At 41.8% G+C, this 21,876-nt stretch overlaps 1 protein-coding gene across 20 annotated transcripts in view; it reads left to right on the forward strand.

Moving 5' to 3' along the window:
- The window catches only part of ptprsa (protein tyrosine phosphatase receptor type Sa), a 241,274-nt gene that overhangs the window by 27,853 nt on the left and 191,545 nt on the right, over nucleotides 1–21,876 (forward strand). For 19 of the 20 annotated variants that reach the window (XM_032526600.1, XM_032526609.1, XM_032526605.1 and 16 more), the window contains exon 2: nucleotides 16,908–16,957. The exons of the other annotated variant lie outside the window; for it this stretch is intronic. The gene's annotated coding sequence lies outside the window, so the exon portion shown is untranslated. The remainder of the gene's footprint in view (nucleotides 1–16,907; nucleotides 16,958–21,876) is intronic. 20 annotated transcript variants of the gene reach the window in all.

Genomic DNA, 21,876 nt, shown 5'->3' on the forward strand with positions numbered 1-21,876 from the left:
ACACACACACACACACACACACACACCTCACTCTCAAGGTCAGGCAGTATTAGCAAATGGTAAGATAAAAGCAGCCCTGGCTGCCATGAAGTAGTCTGAGATAACATCACATGCAGCACTACATGAAACACAAATGTGGCTATGTATTTATATATATTGGTGTTTTTTTATGAGAGCCTGTCTTCTTTTCATGATATTGAGACAAATTGCAGCGTGGCCATGAAAGCTCCTCTGCTGATTAACTCTTCGCGGATGGCTTTTTATCTGTTGGCATTTGATGTACGACATCTTTGTAAGGGCTACGGTCGAATGCAATCACGGGCCCTTTCATTGCAGGGGCCCCACTCAGATTGCCTGCAGTTCTCAAGGGAGGCTATCCTTTAGAAAATATTGACTGTTGCACAGTATACGCCTGTGTGTGTATTAGGAGGGCTGCTTTAGAGTGAAATTGCAAATGCCTTTGTGTATGTGTATGTGCGTGTTGTGCTTGTCTGTCTCCATGTCCTAATGGAGAAACAGGAGGAGAGAGCCACCCAGAGGGCAAAGGTCACTCATCTTGTTAAAGAGAGAGAGGAAATTCCATTTTCCTCGAAACATTGCTCCAAAATGTACCCGCTCTCTTGTCTCTGTGTTTTTTCCCTCACTGTTGACAGTACACTTACACATTTGTGAGGATCTCCTGAGCTTTCAAGGAGTTACAGTTCACTTGTTGCATGCTTATCTTTCAGCAAGGCTTTCTTCTACCAACCAGGCAGGCTTCCCCTCTCTTTTTAACATGCCTTAATGAGTAACTAGATTTAGTTTGTCATGGGAATGTTAAAACATTTCGACTGAAATCTCATTTTTATCCTCATTGAACATTTTCTATGAATTTCCTTGTTGTTAAGTTAGTAAGGACAAGTGACAGGTCTGCTTGAGAGTGGGCAACTTCCCCAAAATGTCACTCTCTTATGGCGGTTTTCCACTGCGTGGTATCTACTCGACTCGCCTCGACTCTACTCGCCTTTTTTGGTTTTCCATTACGAAAAAAAGTCCCTGGGACCTGCTACCAGGTACTTTTTTTAGTACTACCTCAGTTGAGGTTCCAAGCTAGCTGAGGCGATACCAAAAGGTGACGTGAAAACCTGCAGACCGCTGGTTGGCCGGATCACTGCGTTTTTAGCAAACAAGAGTGCGGAGTGTGTGTCCAGAACAAACGGGACATTTAAAAAAAATCTAGCCAGACACCGACAGATTATTGACTCTCTGCACTATTCTCACTTATCAACTGTTCAATATTAAGGGCTATTAGGGGCTTTATGTCGTTTCCAATATTGCACACTGTTATTTAAAAAAAAAAAAAAAGACAATTTATCAATGAAAAGTTTTTATTTAGCTTTTCAATTAGCGCATCAAACCCTCCCGTACATCCCGGTCTTCTTCCTCTGCACCCTGTGACAGTGTCACCACCGGCTCTGCTGTCCCAGATGCATCCCAGTTGTTGTCATAAGACTGTCCGTGACTCTCATAAAGATTATACAAAGCACAGTAGGTCAGAGCCAGAGATTTCACTGGTCGGACATAGCCCACCAGACGGTCTGCGGCGGCAATTTTGCAAAGCGTGAATGCTCTGAAACACAAACGGTACACAGCACACATGTTGGTGTGTAATCATGGTTCCTAAAGTTCATGTACTTTATACAACGCTAACGTATAGTAAATACTGACTGCAACGCTGAACACATGCAAATGTTAGCTAACGTTACCAGGAAACTTAACTTACCCTTTTGTGTCGGCGAACAACCGTCATGTCGACGTCTGAACTCCGTTGGAATTCCCAAACTCCCGTTTTTTTAGCGGGGATTTTTGTTGCTTCCTTCAGCTTCTTTTGAAACAAAACATTTCTTCTGGCTGTGGCGAGTGGCCGACGTGCTGTTGGGAGTCTCGTTGAAAATTACATCATCACGCGTAGCTATGGTTACCAGCCACGCTGAGGCGTTACTCATTTTGCAATGGAAAACGGACGTAGAATGTGTCGAGCCGAGTCGAGGTGAGTCAAGGCGAGTCAATTCGAGCTGGTACTAGCAGTGGAAATACACCATTAGATAGTCCCATATCTTTCTTCTTACACTGAAAAGCTTTGTATAAATGTATTTCTGCACTTCTCTTTAATACTGTAACTCGGCCTCTTGCTTACCTTTTCATTTCTATTTACTCATTACTTCTAGAGTATTTTACAAAACTTTGAATGCATCAGTTTACGAGTTAGATTGAATGCACCATTTAGCCCCGTCTCTGTTGTTTCTCTGTCAGTTTCTCAAGTCAGACTGTGGAAGTAGCCATAGCGTCTCAGAATGCAGCTAGTCTACACTCTGTCTTCAGCTGCAGACTGTTGCACTGTTGTCTCTGTGTTTGAATCCTTTTCCAGCGATATACAGTCATATTTTATACACTTTAGCTGTTAGCTTTTTAAGACAGCTACTAGCTAATGGTAGGCTAATGTTACCAGCTGTGTAATGTATCTAGTGTCACGCCCTAGTCTGTTTAAAAATTGCACCGCAATTTAAAAACAAAAAATCTCAACCAGGTATACATTTTACACATTATATTGGTTTTAACCCAATTCACAATTCATTGTTACATCACATCCCTACAATTAACTTTTTAGCTTAACAAGTGAGCATTTGTGCGTGCGTGCGTGCGTGCGTGCGTGCATGCATGCGTGCGTGCTAGGCCCAGCCCTCGGTCAAACACGTAGTGGAGGGGACAGAGAAGCTTGCGCAACCACACATGACGGCATAAGTTGGTAGTTTTTCTTGTTATTCGGCTAATGCGCTGCACCTAAGTCAAAAGGCATCCTGCTTCTTGATGAATGCTCAGTGGGATTTGGACCTTGTAACTACCTATGAAGGTTACACTTGTAATGGTAGTCCCATGCTGTAATTGAATATCAAGTAACATAAGGACTGCCAAGGACTATGGTTTGGCTTAAGGTCTGAAAAGGGTCAGGTTAAGCTTGTGGTTATGCTGAAAAAAATTGATCAGACTTTGGCTAATGAATGGATTTCTTATTTTGCAACAATGCAGCAACATGGTAAGGGAACAGTTGTAAATTCATATTCATATCAACATTTTCACCTGCTTGCTAGTGCCAGCATTGGACTTTTAAAATAAATTGCTTCTCATTCAGATTTTGAACTTTAGTTATTGCATTTGGAGATTGCCGTCATCTTGTTGATCATGTGTCATTTTAAAAAGCAATGACAAATGGTTGAATATTTTCTCATTTAGTTTGTAGAAGTTTGTTATTTTTAAATAATCTTTCTACAGGGTGTCAAAGGCCTCTTGTGTTATAAACAAGTCTCAAATGTGCGGACGAGGTGTCCTAATTGCATGAAAATTTTGAAATGCAAAGCCAATAATGCCCCTGCAGCTATGTATTGAACCCTTATCTGCACACCGCAGGTACATGTTGCTAAATGCTAAACGTTTATTAACGCTTCAGTGGCTAGTTTGGAGTAGCCTATGCAACCGCTAATGTTCCTCTATCAGTATGTCCTTGAGCAAAACAGTAGGGCCCTACATGCTCTCTCATCTTACGTTACACATGGCGCTTACGGCCAAGAGTCAAATACAATTGAATTGGAGTGGAAAGACAGTTGCATTTCCTGAAATGAAGCCTCAAACAGCTGGTGTAGGTTTATTTTACAAAGACAGTGCTAACACACATTAATTTCCACACGAGCTTTGAGCTTTCTGTTAGAATGACAGTAATTATCGCCTCAGTCTTGACGTGGAGACACAAACACTCTTGATGTCTTTGTTTAAGCGAAAGAGAGAGCCCTGCCTCAATCGCCCACACAAACACTGCAAAACACTGTTATCTGGCTAGATGTGCATTTTGTTTTGTGTGTGCATGTGTTTGTTTGTGTGTGTTTGTGTGTTTGTGTGTGTGTTTATTTTTATTAATTAATAATAATTATAATAAGCAATAGTCCCATTTGCATCTCTTCTGGATTTCTGTTATTTTACAGAATACTTGGGGAGAAAATCTCAGAGTTAAGTAACTGTGTTTGCATGTCCTGGCAGAGTCAAAAAATAGCCACAATGATTGTCATCCTTATTGGGGAAATACAAGTGAAAATGCTGAAAATCTGTTTTTGGATATCAAAAGATATAGCCTATCCGAGGGCTTTTCAAAGTCCGACACTTTGGGGTCCCCGTGCACACAAAATTAAGACTGCCTATCGTAATGTTTAATATTTCCAGATACTATGGTATATCTCTTTTGTACTGACACCATCTAGCCTTTAAGGAGCACTATTAACCTTTTGGGCTGTCTTTGTCAGGCTCTTTTCAAGTAAATGTTTTTTAATCTGATTATAGGATAAACATTTTGACTTTTAAAAAAATCCCCAGATTGTTGAAAGAACACGTAACCTCTCATTCCAAACCAGAAATCAGGTCCCTCCATCCAGTGTCTCTGGAGGAAGGTTAGAGGAAGGCTGGACACGAGAACAAGGTCACACCCTTCCGATGCTGCGTCTGAGCTTGGGCTAAAAACATGTCTTTGCCCTTTGCAGAGTGGGATAGTATGTTGTGTAGCAACTCTGCCTCGCTTAAACCATGTGAGCATGTCAGGGGGAAAATTCAAGGTCTTGCCCTTTTTAACCATGTTCCTCTGCTCTGGGGTAACAGCCCCTGGGACAGATAATAATGGAGTAATCCTCTTATCTGTTGCTGCTCCCCTCACCCTCACAGATCATTTTTCTTCTGCTCTAGTGTATCATTCCGAGCTGGCACAGTACTGAATGTTTTCCCATTTGAGTTTTGTGCACAGTTTGGCTCAGTACAGATTACGCTGGTAAAATACCATGAAAATAAGAATTTATAAAACAGTTTTCAGAGAAAAGTCAGATGATATTAATACTGTACCACACCAAAAGCAATTGAGCTACCCTCCAAGTAAAAGAAATTCAAATGTATGTAATTAGTGAGAGGAAAAAACTGTAAATGTCATTTTAATGTAAAAAACTAATTAAATGAATTAAAAAAATTGTCAGTGATAACTTGCAGCATTTGTTATTAAAATCATAAAAGAAACTTACTGGCACACATGCATTTGGTAGCTTACAATATATCCTGAAAAGCTACACACATTGGCAGACATATTGGCGCCTCCGTCCAGGCTTGTTGGACACGGTGTGTGAAAGGTGCCCTGCTGTGTGGTTGGTGACAAACACTATTTCTGTACTCGCTCTCAGACAGAGAGACAAGCAGGATGTGAAGGAGATGAACTCTTATCACACTGTCCTAAATAGCACCAAGGGACACAAACCACACCTAACATTAGCATGCTCCGTTCTAAAGCCGTGATGCCTTTGGGCCACCAGTCCACAGCTACTGAGAGGTCATATGAAACATGAGCAAGTCTTTAAAACTGATGCATAGGATTTTAGTTGGTTTAGTTTTAGTATCATTTTAGAGAAGGTCAATTTAGCATGAATTCTGTTTTTCAATACCTTTTGTCTTTTTTTTTGTCTTTCTTACTTAATCTGAGCAGAGACTTGGTAAAACTGGTGTCTAATTATTTGAAAAAAACCTTGTGTGCAAGTGTTGCCTTTGCTGCTCATCTATTTTACGATAAATGATTTTTTAATGCAAGTGTTTCTTTACATTTTACAGCATTGTGCTATGCTGAAGAAAGTGTTGTGTAATTACAATGACTCTTGTTATTGTGTACATGTCATGGAAAAACACAGCTCTATCCGTAATACATTGTAGCTGTTAATTTTAGCTGCTAATATAACCACGTAATTACCACTCTCCTGTTCAATCTAAAGGTCTTTGAAGGAATCTCCCAGTTAGCCAGCGGACTGTGAGATATATGCTGCATGCACGTATTCCCTCTCTATGCAAACATGTGTTTATATTACCCGACTGTGATGATGGGTTTTGAAGAAAACTATCCTGGTGTGATGATAGCTTTCAACTGAATGGCAACACAAGCTCTGTGTGTGCCTGTTAAATAGTCACTGAAAGGCCTCTCTAAAAGAGCGCCAAAGAGGTGCTGACTAATTCTGTTCAAATGAACACAGGTGGAAATGAGGAATTGTATTCCAATATTTGGATTATGAACAGGATTTGTAGTGGAGCCGTATCTAAGAGCCAGTGGTAGGACAAACAATTTTTTGTCTGGGTTTTTTAAAAGAATTTACCTAAAACCTTTACCAAAAACAAAACAAAAACCTTAGTTCACTATGTTTCTTTGTGAAAATAAATTGTCAAACACAAAATGTCTTTTTGCTGTGAGCATAAAGGTTAGACAACGGGTGTTATGACTGCAATTTCATCACTTTTAAGACTTATAATCTGGAAGAATACTTATGACGTAAGTGAAAAGCCCCCTCTTGCAATAGTCTATCAACATTAGTTTAAAAAAGTTGTCTAAACCAACTAACTGCATACACATAAAGCTCAGGTAATACGGCAAATTTTCTTCTGTAAACGACCATTGGATTTTGCGGAGCCTCAGTACTTCCTGCTCTACCTTTTACCAAGTTTTAGGTTTTCAATTTTGAATTCCAAAAACTGAGTTAGCAATTGAGTCAACCCTTATTTTATCATCTGATCACTCAAATGTCTTGCCACAAAGGACTCTATTATGAAGGTGTATCCAGCAGAGTCACTGTATCTTAATGTCTTGGCAATGAAACTTCATACTAAGTGACTGGGATGATTTATAATCCCTTTAGATGGGTTCTAAAGATTTTGTATCTTCTTATGAACATTGGCAGGATTTTCATATCATACCCACAATGCCTTTCTGTTCTCACCAGCACTTTCTGGTTGTACTCAGCCAGGGTGTGATATCGTATCACATCATAATAGGATCTCATAGAGGTGGTCGACAGGGGGACATAGGGAGATGTATTGTTTGTTGAAGGAGGAAGAGTGGGGCGCATTTGTCAAACTGTTATCAGTAGCATCCCGGAGTCAATAACAAGACTGGCTGAGCATTGACAGACAACCCTCCAACGTACAGTGAATCTGTATTTTTTCACCAGAAATCAATGTCTATGCATCAGCTCTATATATACTGTATATATTATGGCTTGCTTTTGGCAGGGATTGAGGAGACAGGGAGGGGACACCAACAGGAGACAAACAACAACTAAATATGGTCTGGATCCATAAATAGCAGGAGAGCTTAGACAGAACAGCCCCTTCTTTTTTCAGAGTGTTTGAAGAACCAATATTGAATTTGGAGATAATGTGGCGAAGATGAAACACTGGCTGATCAGACGGCCATGCATCCTGCCGCTACTTGTTTGAAGTGCTTTTTTTGCTCTCCTCTCACATATTCTCTTTTAAGTGTAGTCATATTGAATGTTGCGAGATTCAAATCTTTAAATAGAACACTGGGTGTAGGAAGGCCACTTGTGGAGGAGGGGTGCAAAGAAAAACACATTGATCTTTGATGTCTGTGTTTTACTTAACCCCGCAAAAAAAAAGCCTTGATGAGATTCCAGAATCGATAAATCTCCGGGGAATACAAAAGATCAAATATGGGCCACCTGCATTCACTTCGACTTTTCCTTCTTATTCCCGTTCCCCTCGATGGCTCTCCCATGTGTGTTTGCCTGTGCACCCCAAGGAGTGTATGCCTCTGCTCATTGGCTCCAGCTGCATTTTCAACCCTGCCCGGCAGCAGCTTCCATAACATAATGATCACTGTTTGAGAAAAGTGCCCCCTGGGGATGGAAGCAAAGCTGCGGTTGAAAAATGATGTTCCCACACAATTATGTGAGGACAGTGTAGGATTCCTCCCCCCTCCCCCCCTTCTTCTCTTCTCTGCATCTTTTGGTCAGCTGACAAAAGGAAGGAGAAAAATGCTCACTGTTAGCAGCTGATTCAAAGTTGTGGTTGGAGTCAACAAGGTGTGCCAAGTATCACAGCTGTATCCTGCAATCGATGGCCTGTCTACCAGGGAGCTGGGATCAATGATGCCCTCCCTGTTCACACTGCAGGCTTCTCTTGTTTTCTTCTCATGGGCATGTGCTACGGTTATATTTTTCTGTGCTGAGCCTAGGTGGTGAGATTAGTTGCAGCATAATTTAAGGCAGACAGATGGAGTCTGATAAGTGCTACGTTTTATTTATTTATCTCTGTAATGCAGATTGACTGCAAATGCCTTTTTTTCTGTCAGACAAATTTCCAAGGGCTGCTCATAAACATGTGGTCACAGGCTTAAAAAATATAAAGTGCCTGGCCTCACAGATTGGATACTTTATTACAGGGTCAGGCAAACATGGCAAAGCAAGAGCTAATTTCTGCCAGTTTCGAGGGCAATCGGCTCATCGTGTCTTTAAATCCCTGCAAGGAAGCAGGATTGCACTTAAATAGTGACTTCAAGAGGCAGAAATCAGACCTGAGTAGTCCTTTGAGAGTTTGAATGCAAGTAAGCAGGGTTTTCCCTTGCTTTTTAGATACAAATGATATCATACACCAATTTGCATATTAGTGACATCATTGCATAATTATTTACATAAAGCGTAGTGTTTGTCCCTGTCAGCAAAAGGAGAAATCACGAAAGCAGAACTTGGACAAACTTGTTACTAAAATGAGAATGGATAGTCCACCTTAAATGTCAGCCCACCTTAAGTCAGCGAGCCTGTGAAGAAGTTGTCGCTAGTTCCGTGGCTGCCAACCCTCTTTACTTTAACCAGCAGGTGGCCATGGGAACTTGGCTTGAGAATAAACTCTACACACTACACTTCTAGGTTCACAGCTAACACGTTTAGTTAACTTCATACTTACTGACAAACACATCTACGTCTCTCTCTCTCTCTCTCTCTCTCTCTCTCTCTCTCTCTCTCTCTCTCTCTTTCTCTCTCTTTTTACCTCTCGCTCGCCACTGCACACTTGCTAACGTGTGGACTGCAGCTGGGTGCGCAACATGCATGGAGTGTGTGTGTCTGTGACACTGTTTGTGCCACTGTGGACGCTAACCATCATGTGGCACATTTGCAGAAGACAGCAAGCGGACGCCTGTCTCGTGCGTTGGCTCGTCGTCCAGATGCTTACACATTGTTATTTGTTCAAACGCTTAGGCGGTGCGTAAAAACGCTTAAACGCTGCACCTAAACTGTAAAATGGCAGGAAAAAAAATCTGCATGTCAGGCATTGTGGGAAGGTGTCCACTGGATTGAACATGCTCCTCAGATATGTTTGGGTGTAAATGACTGGTGTTAGATTGCATTTAACATGTAAGCTATTTGACTTTACCGTAGCTTGTCATGATGATACTACTGTTATTATGTTGTAGTGATTTGCCCGTTTATAAGTTGTCACCTAACAAAAATAATTGAAACCAAAAGAAAATGGTTGACTTTTGCACTTCAAGCTGAATAAAACAAAATTAGGAAGCATATTATAGTATAATAGATAAATTCTTAAGGCGGATAAACAGGGTTATTGCATTATTATTACAACCTACACTTAGTTACACCATTGTTTTGCATGATACGCTGCCAGTAGAGCTCAAATTCTAAATTTATAAGCTCTCGTCTAAATGATATGAGGTTTTCAAGAGGGACCAGTTTCAAAAAGGCAGTTGGGGCAAGCTGGAATTCTAATTCCCCCTCCGCCTCTTAGGTCTTTTGGCAAGCAGAGAGCCTCTAGAGAGAGAGAGGTTGTGGGAAAGCCATCTACCTGCTCTCTATCCTAATTCTGTTGCCCGGTATAGTTGGATAAAGGGGCCACCGGCACATCCTCCAATGTTTCAAGTCTGATTAATCCTCTGATTAGGTTAATCCGGCAATGCTTCAGTGGAGGAAAGCCATTCCCCTCTGGAAAACCTCCTGCTCCAAAAAAAGCCAGAACATTTTCTTTTTCATATCTTCACTCGGTTAGTTAAGTCTCCCCAAGACAAATACAGTCTAAACCTCAAGGTTGGTCAAAGCTCTGCTCATTTTTTAAAATAGACACAAGCTAATGAATGTCAGGTACAGGAAAATGCTTTACTTCGCGCCCTTTGGAAGATACAATAGGAACTATTTCCTGATTTATCACCAGAGTTGAGGCAATGAATAGAATATGTTAATTAAGCTCAAATGACAAAAAGCTTTCTCTGGGTTCAGTGTGGGGTTGGGTCTATTAAATCCCCTTGCTCCTCCTGCCCCCTATCCACGGCACACATGCACGCACACAAACTAATTTCTTTAGCCCTCATCTGCTTAAGGATCGGAGGACATTAACTTCACACAGTGTCTCCTGTTTTACTGGATAAAGTTTTTTGTAGAACGTTCCCACCTAATTAGACTTTTTGGTCCTTACCCATCTCTAAAACACTAGATTAATAGGATGGGCTTTGCTGATGAGCAAGCCTCCCAGGCAATCCTTTGGTGTATTGAATAGTGTATTTTTTATTTTTTTTAAATAATCAACCATTAGAGATTGTTGGTAATCTTGTTTTTTTGGCATGCAGCTTTTGTCCTCCAAAGGACAAATTAATTTGTTTAGTTCATTAAATGATTTGAGTGATAATCGCTGTGATTATTTGGACTTAGTAGACTCGAGTCTACTGACTTCTAAACAACATTTTACTGTCAACCATGATCGTTGAAGCTGTCAATTTGAATCTGGTGGTGAACTTGTCCTATCCCGATTACAAAAGTCTGTACAGGTGCTGATGCAGAGCTGGGCATTATATTGATTATTCTTATTAATAATATTATATTGGTATTGTGATATGAGACTAAATATTGTCTTTGATTTTGGGTATCGTAATATGTTGTAAGTGGTGTCTTTTCCTGGTTTTAAAGGTTGCATTACCTTATTATTATAATTTACGTCATTTTCTGAATTTACCAGACTGTTGTAACTGTTTTGTTATTTGCTTTTACCCACTTAGTCATTATATCCACATTACTGATGATTATTTATCCAAAATCTCATCGTGTACATATTTTGTGAAAGCACCAAATAGTCAACACTACAATATTGTTGCAGTATTGATATCAAGATATTTGGTAAAAAATATTGTGATATTTGATTTTCTCCATATTGCCCAGCCCTACTGGGCATCTAAATCCTAAATTTTTTCAAGACGTCTAATTTTAATGCGACAAAATATGTGTTTTTTGCGTCTTGCGGTCAGCGCAGATGGGGCGGTTTGGACGGCAATTTTACGCAACTGCGGCCTGGGCGACTGTGTGTGGAGGATCTCAGAGGCGAGCCGTGCGTCTCCAAGGTTTTGCAACAACGTGGACACCACGTTGCAAATATTGGCTACAGAAGAGAAGAGAGACTGTTCTTGGAGCCCCTCTGCCTACTGCTCTGACCGCTTGACCACATCATCAGTATGAGCGTCTAGTCGGTTTGCCGTCACCATGTGCGCCAACCGCACCGCACCAACCATGTTGACATGTGTGTGACTTTGAAGAATAGGAAGACAGGCTGGTTGAAACAAAAAATGGCATACTCAAAGGAGAGCCTTCGGTTCCTGATGTCACACAGGATGATTCACATGGAGGGAGCAAGTCAGAGTTTGGTGTCTTGACACTTTGACACGACACGTAGCTGCGGGTAGAAAATCTGTTGTGCTGTGAGATCAAGGCGATGACCTTTCAGTTACATGATATATTCTCGGTAACATCAAGGCCACCCTGCTTCCTCTCCGGATGCAGAGCCCAGAGCAACAAGCATCACTGCTAAGTACTTCTGTGACACAACTCTGGTTGGATATCAGCCCTTGCAACCACACTGCTTCAAGTTACACTGGGCACCAACCTAAATGGGCTTAAATTTTTAATTTGTGCTGGAGAACAGAGATCGCATCTTGGGAGGATAGCATATCTGTAATTTATTTAAGAACCCCACAGAGGGAGAGTTATTTTGGAAGCAGAGAGCTGGAAGAGAAGTATCCGTGTGGCATTTTTTGTTCAGCCCAAGGGGCTTGTAGGTAGACTCCACTCGGCAGTGACCTTCTCGTGATGTGAAGGAGCGCTGAGGATGAACATTCTATTTAGGTTCCAATCCTCAGGTAAAAACTGTTGAGTGCAGAAACTATTTCACTTCCATCCCGCGGAACAATGAACGAGTTTGAATAATTGATTTGAAGTTTTGCTAAAACTATGAATCCTTTTACATTTTACCAGAGAAAAGTGATTCACCAGCTTTGTCACCCCGCAGCTTGTCTCATCTTGAATTCCTCCTCTGTTTGAAGAAGCACTTCTCTGAAGAGGGCATTGAAAAGTGCTCAACTTCCCTTGCTCAAACACTCGTCGCCTTCACTGCCGTGAAATACAAGCTTTGTCGCTATTAATTAAACCGGGCCTGATTAGCTATGACAGGTGTGGCAGGTGTTCTGTTTACTCAAATAGTGGAAACAAACATGCAAACTGCAGTAATTTATTAAAATCACAATCAAAACGGCAACACATCCCCGGTGGTGGGGTGTACGTACTGAATGTGTAGTTAAAGGGGGCCTTGGAAGCTGCTAGTGGTGGCACGCTATCATGCAGGTCATCCTTAATGAGAGTGGATTAGCGGGGATGATCCAGGCTTTGTGTGTGTGTGTGTGTGTGTGTGTGTGTGTGTGTGTGTGTGTGTGTGTGTGATGGGAGCTGACATCATGACTCAAGCCAAATATTTGGCAAGAAATATTTCCCAGAATACTCCACAATGGCAGATAACTGTAATAATACATTTATGTGTGTGTGTGTGTGTGTGTGTGTGTGTGTGACATTGATTTGCTCCTCTCCCCACCAATCACCATGCAGTGCATCAGCCACCTCCTCCCTAGCATATGAGCGTGAGAGCTGATTAATATTTCTCCGCAGTGATTTATTCATTCATTTAATTATTTGCAAGCCGTTGCCCGCGAGGGGATAACAAAACATGTTGGTTTATCTTTCTTCTTTTCTTTTAATTTATCAATATTGTGTAAAGAAGGAGCATCTAGACATGGAAAATGGGAATTAAAATGTTACGATTATTTCATGATTGGACTGCACAGTGTTTTTGAATGCTTTGTTGATAATGCTAACCCCTTAAGGCATGCATTTATGAGTGTACTGCTACTCAGGGCACAATTTATGCCACAGCTAAGAGATGGTTCGGAGAAGCTTGTGACTTACTGTACCATCCCCTAATTTGAATTTGCATGCTGGAAGTTAAGTCAACATCTGTTAAGGAGCATGTGAATCAGTAAAACTGCTCTTTCCCTTAGTAACCAATGAGCTTCTGTCAAAACTTTGCAATTGAACCAGTGAAGCTGCTCAAAAGCCAGCATGTAGAGGAGTGTGGCTACTGAGAAGTTACTTGAAAGAAATGTGTGCAAAAACTGTATGTGGATACACAGCATTGCCGACAAAAGCATGCATTCTCTGTTCATTTCATCTCTGAATGACTGAAACAAAAACTCCTGAAGCTTTTGCCTCTCTCCCCTAGTTTTGACCCCGTGGGGAAGTGAATAGGTTGCCTTTTAAAACCCCACCCACAGTCTCAGTTTGATGACAGCCATCTCTTTCCAGCTACTTGCTAATCCATAAAGACGTTACAATGATGTGTTTGCTGTCACAATAAAAATATAGGCCATTGTCACAAACAGCAAAGCCATTCTTCTATTCAACGCTAGGCCTTGTGATTTGCAAACACACAGTGTATACACACTGCAGTGTACCAGATGGAAATTGCATAGTCAGGCAACAGTTTGAGTAGCAGCCATAAACATGTGGCCTGGGAGATGATTTATAATAATTAATCCGCTGTGTCCAGTCCCAACAGCCTCCCACTCTAAACCTCCACCCCCCACCCCCACCCCTCCACCAATCCACCACACACACTCACAACCTCCCCACCCCCTAGCCAGTCAGGCTTGGGAACACAGCTGTGACCAGCTCGGCGCCTTTCCAAACCAATGTCACTAACTTCCCAATTGAAGGACATCGAAGGGGATTTAGTCCGTCTATCTTTCTTTCGCTCCCTGTTAAACCCCAGCACCTTCTCAATAGAACATGCGCTGTACTTTATCACGACCATCGTATCATGAACCATTAACATGAGGGCCTACAATAACATTATTTATGGAGGAGTTAATATTTATATTGATCTGTGTGCTGTCAGGTGAGCTGATTTACCGAGCGCTGGAATGCCGGGCCGTGTAGAGGTGGCAGGTGGACTAATTGAATATCAGTCACCGCATACAGCATGCCAATAGACACTCACTCACCATTGAACAAAAACACTCACAGATGTCCAATCTATACATGCAAAAAAATGTACACGCATGAGCTCACTCCAAACCTAAGCACTAAGATCTTCCTTGTGTGTGTGCTGGTGTACATCAGACAGATCACCTCATAGACTTTTTAACCAATGTTGCATGGCAGTAGTTATGACTAGGGCTCTGCTGAGAGCATGTTAGTATAATGGACGCTTTTGCACTTATCTGCACAAAACAGGCCCCCACTAATGAAACTTCAGTCAGAGTGGCTCATTGCTGGAGTGTTCGAGAGTGTGGAGGTTCTCTGACAGAGCACACAGGTTAGGATTAGTTGGCAGCTGTGGAGAATAATGAGGTTGCAGGACAAAGGCACTCTGGTTGAGTGAGGAGTTTGTTTTAAATGCAACTCTTGACAATGTCAGTGAATTTGAAGGCACTATGACAAAAAGGCTTTTCACAAAGTATTTAACTGGAAACTAGTTGACGCAGGTTTCTCTGGGCATTTTCCAGCAGTGTTGCAGCTGAATCAGGTTCTTCTGAGTTTGAAGACAGCAGACTTCAAAGCATACAGGTGAAACTTGGAAAAATTGAATACTGTGCAAAAGTTTATTTATTTTAGTAATTCAACTTAAGAGGTAAAGCTAATATATTATACAGACTCATTACATGCAAAGTGAGATATTTCAAGCCTTTATTTGTGATAATTTTGATGATTATGGCTCACAGCTTATGAAAACCCCAAATTTAAATTCTCAGAATATTACATTAAATCAATAAAAAGCATGAATGACTGCATTAATTTGCAGAATTACTGCCTCAATGCAGCGTGGCATAGGTACTATCAGCCTGTGGCACTGCTGAGGTGTTTTGTAAGACCAGGATGCTTTAGTAGCAGCCTTCAGCTCTTCTGCATTGTTCGGTCTGATGCCTCTTATCTTTCTCTTGGCAATGCCCCATAGATTCTCCATGGGGTTCAGGTCAGGCGAGTTTGCTGGACAATCAAGTACAGTAATCCCATGGTCATTGAATCAGGTTTTGGTACTTCTGGCAGTGTGGACAGGTGCCAAGTCCTGCTGAAAAATCAAGTCAGCATCTCCATAAAGCTTGTCTGCTAAAGGAAGCATGAAGTGCTCTAAAATGTCCTGGTAGACGGCTGCTTTGACTCTGGACTTAATAACGCACAGTATACCAACAACAGCAATTGACACGGCTCCCCAAATCAACACAGACTGAGGAAACTTCACATTGACTTCAAGCATCTTGAATTGTGTGCCTCTCCATTCTTCCTCCAGACTCTGGGACCTTGGTTTCCAAATGAGATGCAAAACTCTCATCAGAAAAGATGGATTTGGACCACTGAATAACAGACCTGTTAATTTTTTCTTTAGCCCAAGTAAGACGATGCTGATGTTTGTTGTTCAGCAGCGGCTTGACAAGCAGAATACGACATTTGAAGCCCATTTCCAGGATCCATCTGTGTGTGGTGACTCTTTATGCAGTAACTCCAGCCTAACTCCACTCCCTGTGAACCTCCCCCACACTTTTGAATGGCCTTTTCCTGACTGAGACTGCGGTCATCCCTGCTGCTTGTTCACCTTTTTCTTCCATCCTTTTCCCTTCCACTTAACTTTCCATTAATGCGCTTTGATACAGCACTTTGAGAACATCCAATCAGGCTTTTGGAGGGTGTCAATGATGGTTTTCTGCACAACTGTCAGGTCTGCAGTCTTCCCCATGAGTGTGAATTCTACTGAACCCAACTGAGAGACCATTTAAAGGATTAGGAACCTTTTGAATGTGTTTTGGATTACTTAGCTGATTAAAGTGACACGTTGAGCCCACAATATTGAACCTTTTCACAATATTCTATTTTATGAGATTTTGAATTGGGATTTGGGTTTTCCTAAGCTGTAAGCCATAATCATCAAAATTAGAACAAATAAAGGCTTGAAATATCCCACTTTGCATATAATGAGTCTATTAGTTTCACCTTTTAAGTTGAATTACTGAAATAAATTAACTTTGCACAATATTCTAATTTTTCAAGTTTCACCTGTATATTTGCAGAGTGGTGCTGCACAATATAAATGTATGTGCATGCGTATGTATGTGCACGCGCTTACACACTTTCCTCCTACAACCGCCTCCAGTACCAGAACTGCGTGCTGCTGCCACTAAGTGAGCTTGCTCTCTTCTTTCCTTTGAATAACACACATGACAAGTTTCTTTCACATCCTGTCGACAACATGTGACTGCTGTAATCTACCATAATATCAAAATATTTACCGTACTCCAGTTGCAAAATTCCCCGCTCATGAAGGGATTGATCTTTCCTTCAACATGGCAAAAAACCTTCTCTCTTGCATTTCTGCAAAAAAAGCAAAAAGCACGTCTTTTATCCGACACAGGGCAGCCATTTCAAAAACCAGCTTTGCTAAAATGATCTCTCAAATGCGTCTGTACAAAATCTCCTTCCTGAGAGTTTGGCTGACATGGCTGCTCAAATATACCTGTGGTGGGCAATATAGATTTGGCTTCCATGGCCCCAGAAGCCCTCTTTTGCATTAGTGAAATCCGGTGTGCCTCAGGATCTTGAGCTGTTCCAGCAAAGAGGTGAGCAGGTGTGGCAGACACACTCATACTGCAACTAGGCACCACTGATATGCTACCGCCGTGTTGTTTCACCCCTTGTCAACAGGGGGTGCTGGAGCAACCTCAGCACCACCTTTCAGAGCCCATCCTTCCAATGTAAAAAGAAAAGGACTGGAACACACTGATCGACTTGCAGCCCTTAATTGTGCAAACTATTTGCATTTGTATTTTGTGCATGCTCTATGTAAGACTTGCTGCTGCATATTCATCCACACAGTTGGAATGAATGAACACTGGATACTGGATAAAACAAAAGGAAGAGTACTAGCCAGACATGTAGACATTTGGTCATTTGCAGTCTTGTGTGGGTCAGAATATCGCCTGGAGTAAATTGGAATGCATTTTAATGACTAAAGGAGGTTATTATCCAATGCATGTCTCATTATTTCTTTGTCAGAACCCAAAGGGGGCTCGGCTGGTGCCTCAGTGCCTTGCTAAATGCCTTTGAATTGAAACAGTAATTTCCATGATGTCGCTTCTCCTTTTTTACATTTGCATTTTTCGGCATTCAGCCAAAGCTCTAAACCAGAGCAGCTTACACAGTGGGTAGAGACTGGTAGAAATTTGTTAAAGGACATCAGGCATACATCAGGAGAGCACCCACAGCTGCACATTGTGACCACTGGACGGATCTTACCCATGACATTTGTGAAACATTTAGTTTTATTTAAACACGTAATGCCACCTAGACAGCCTATTTTTTATTTTTTATTTTTATTTTTAAACACTGTAAAAGTAGCCTGGTTGCCAGCCGAACTTAGCCCCGCCAAAAACATTTGAGGTTGGGAAGTTCGGTCTGGACTTGATCAGTTGTGGTGCAACTATGTTCAAACCAGAGCTGTTCGTACCAATCAAATTGTCAGGGCGGGCTTCATATGCTGCTGGACAGATGATCAACAGTAACGTAATCAACCTCGTCACCAAAGAGGCATTTTCTTTCTTGGTTCAGTCTAATCATGCCCCATAATCACAGCCCAATAGAGCAGTATCAGACTCAAATTCTGACTAGATTCTAAATATGACGACGTCAGGCTTATTCTATCCATCCATCCATCCATCTTCATCCGCTTATCCGGTATCGGGTCGCGGGGCCAGCAGCTCAACCAGGGGACCCCAAACTTCCCTTTCCCCAGCCACATTAACCAGCTCCGACTGGGGGATCCCAAGGTGTTCCCAGGCCAGGTTAGAGATAATCCTTCCTCCTAGTCCTGGGTCTTCCCTGAGGCCTCCTCCCAGCTGAACGTGCCTGGAACACCTCCCTATGGAGGCACCCAGGAGGCATCCTTGCCAGATGCCCGAACCACCCCAACTGGCTCCTTTCGATGCAAGTAGCAGTGGCTCTACTCCAAGCTCCTTACGGATGACTGAGCTTCTCACCCTATATCTCTAAGGGAGACGCCAGCCACCTTCCTGAGGAAACCTATTTCAGCCACTCGTACCCTAGATCTCGTTCTTTTGGTCATGACCCAGGCTATTATATAAGTGCTTTAAAACACATTATGTTTAGAGAATGAAGGCATCAAAACCTAGCGCAGTGGATATGTACTGTAACACGGCTGAGGTCAATTACTTAATGAATTCAGTAAATTCTCATGTGCATCTCATTTTGCACTGTTTTGGGAAAAAGCTTAAATTCCTGATAGTGAAAGGCAGGCTTGGTGGTACGTCGGTAGAACAATCTTCCTGTATGTATTGTGTGATATGAATTAAACTGAAACAAATGTTGTGTTAGGTCATCTTTAAATATGAGCACATAAGCTTTAAAGCAAATAATTTTTGTTTCTTTGAATGTGTTTCTATACTGAGTAAATGATGAAAGACCTTAAAGGCATATTTTAAGCAGAAGAATGTGACATCGGCACAGAATTCTAAAATCATTCAAAGGTAAATGGTGTCAAAAAGATGGCAACAAAGGACAAAGGTAACTTTATCACCTCTTCCTTCCTAATGTTTTGATAAATCTGTTGTTTTTCAGGAAGTTAGAGTCCAGTATGTTAACGTCTTATTTTGCCTACCAAGGCACCTATCTTTTTGGGAAATAACTAAGCTTTAATTTATTTATCATTTTCAAAAGTGAGAGAACTAAATTTGGAGTCAAACTTTTTCGCACATGAATTCATAAGTGTGTACTGTAGACAGCTGCCAAGCGCTCAAACTCTTTATCAGTCACATATGGAAGCAGCATGTAAGCACTATTGTTTCCTCAATCCCCTTGGCTTCCCTGATCGCTTCCTTTTTCTGATCTTTTTTTTCAACTTGTCATTTCCTCTCTATTCTATTCTCTTCCTCTTGGCTCGTTCTTTCGTCTCCTCCCCCATTATCTCCTCTCTTGTCTTTTCCTCTCTGCTCATCCTTAATTCTCCTCCACATTCTCCTCTCCCCGCCTGTCTTCTCTTCTGTCTTTTTCCTTTGTCTTGTGTTCACCTGTCGTTTCCGCACTGTTTTCCTCTCGTTCAGCTTGTCCCTTCTTGACTCCTCTCTCTTCTTGACTTATATTCTCCTCCCCTGACAGTCTGCTCTCCTCCTCCCACTTTTCCTCTCGCTTTTCTCTGACACATCCCTTCCTATTGATTACCTCAAACATTACATTTCCCCCCTCTGTTCTACTCACACCTTCTCTGTGCTTCACACCCATTTCCTCTTCTTCCCTATTCCTCGTCATCCTTTCTGTTTTCTCCTCTTATCCTCATACTCTGGCGACTTTCTCCTTTTTAATTACTTTTGGGCATATCAGTTTTTTTGTACCTGGAGAACTATGAAGAGTAAGGAGGTGAGTGTGAGGACAGGGCAGGAAGACGTTGGGTCCTACCATGGCAACATTTTCTTTATTCAAAGAGAAACAAAATCTCTTTACTTTTGTCACATCAAGGCAGAAGCTGTGTTGACATTTAAGGTTGAAATGTCCAGTTTTTTTACTTCTCCAGTTGCAGACCTGTTGACATTTGCACAGAGTAGGTCAGCCTAGTGTTTTCTTACTTTGGGCTTTTATGTTTTCATGGATGCTCAGTGAGTGAAAGTTTCCTGTTCTTATGTTGTGAATGTACCCTATGTGGTCACGTTGCTGGAGAGAAAATACATGGACTCATTTCTGAGCATGCATGTTTTCATTTCCCAATTTGCCTTTGCACCATAATGCTTGGCCATCTGTCCCAGCACCATGACCAAACTCAATGCCAATATGTTGCAGGGTCACGAGAAAACAAACCGGAGCTGCTTTCCACATGAGTGGACAAAGCATAACTTAACCCTTGATCAGCGGCAAAAACAACAATGAGCGGCACGCTCTCACCTGCAAGCTATTGTCAGGACGCCGGGCGAGATTTCCACTATCTTGATAGATGTTCATTTCAGCTGAGTTTTAACTTCCATGCTGTGTGGCCATGCAACCTTTTACATTGGCTTATTAATGGCGACTTGCCCAGCCAAGGGAGTGTCTCATGCGACGGAGGAAGCGGTAGTGCAACAGCGTGTGTGCAGTGAATAAATGCTGTACATTAAACAAATTCCCCCGCGCTTGTCTTGGCAGCCAGGCGTGTGGGAGGAGGAAGTATTGCAGAATCTGCCTCACTTTCCTTTTTCTCTCACTGACACACATGTGCATGTGTATCCAGCCACACATGCATTTAGTTCTAGACAAATCTGTACACAAACTAGCCAAACCAGTGCTGCTTGCTTTTAAAACCGACCTCACGCAAAATGATTTAATTTTACACACTCTAGTGTACTCACATTGTTACCATCAGAAACACACACAAATTCATTGAGCTTCATAAGAACTGTATTTGTCCCCATATGTACTCTATATGGCATGTGCACAAACCAATGTTTTAACACAAACACATCCACTCCCTACTCTCCACTTTTCTGCAGTCGGTGTATCAGGGGATCTCTCTGTAGTAAGTCTGTAAGTTGACACTGATTGGCCAGCGAGGGCCAACCTGACCCCACTGGCCTGTCAGAATAAAGGATCATGACCGTCGGCCGTCAAGGTAATAATGCCCATAGAGGATTCTGGGAGACTCTCTAAAAGCAGCGTTCCGTTCATCATCCAAAGACGGGAGGGTGGAGGACGAGAGAAGTAAATAACATCGGCCTGAAGACAGATAGATGTCAGTAGAAATTTGTTGTCCTTTCTGCTGCTAAGCATTTCATTTTTCAACTGACAACAAAGCAAAAGCTGTCTAATTATTGTCAAATTTGATAGCACTTTTTGAGAAGTAGCAATTTAACGTCATAAAGCAGCTAATACTTTATTTTTTAAATACTATCTGCAAGTGGAAGTTCAATTTCAACATCACACCCACATGATGTGAACATCCAGATTTTAATTTCTTAAAGAAGCAGAGCACTTGACTGTAGCAGCAATAATTGGCCTTGTGAATGGCATTGCATTTGTGCAGGGAGTGAATTATCTGTTCTCATTACTTGCACTCTATCTGCATTGTGATTTAATGTTGGTATGCAGAACTTGCTTCAATATTGTATTTTCAAATACCGACAGAACTACTGCAACAGACCATGCAGTGCATTTAGGGAAGCTCTCCCATAGGAGCCTCAGTGTCCATATTAATTTATGATGCTCCTGTCACATACAGCATGCCAGCATTGATATCATATCATTACTTAGAAGGAGACCCTGGGGACAGGGCAATGATGAGCTCTTCTGACCTTTTACTGGAGATAACCTTGCTCAGTAGAAGCTCCTTAGAGTGGACTCATGGCCGGCCATAGCTGCCGCCCTGACCCACAATGTTGACTGAATATTGAGTAATGCTGTTGCAGTAGACATGGCATCCAGATGCATAGTATCTCACACAAGCCCATGTACCCTTACACGCATTGACACAAAAACGTCAAGGTTGATTTACAGTATGCTCTGCTATTTTAGTATTTGAATTTACAGCATAACTACAAACAAACATGAATGCACACATGGATACATCCCTCCACATACACAAATTGCCATGGAAACCATTAACTTATGGATCTGCACATGCAGTACATGGCTGATTATC

The sequence above is a fragment of the Etheostoma spectabile genome, chromosome 9 (assembly GCF_008692095.1).
Source record: "Etheostoma spectabile isolate EspeVRDwgs_2016 chromosome 9, UIUC_Espe_1.0, whole genome shotgun sequence".
Classification (NCBI taxonomy): domain Eukaryota; kingdom Metazoa; phylum Chordata; class Actinopteri; order Perciformes; family Percidae; genus Etheostoma; species Etheostoma spectabile.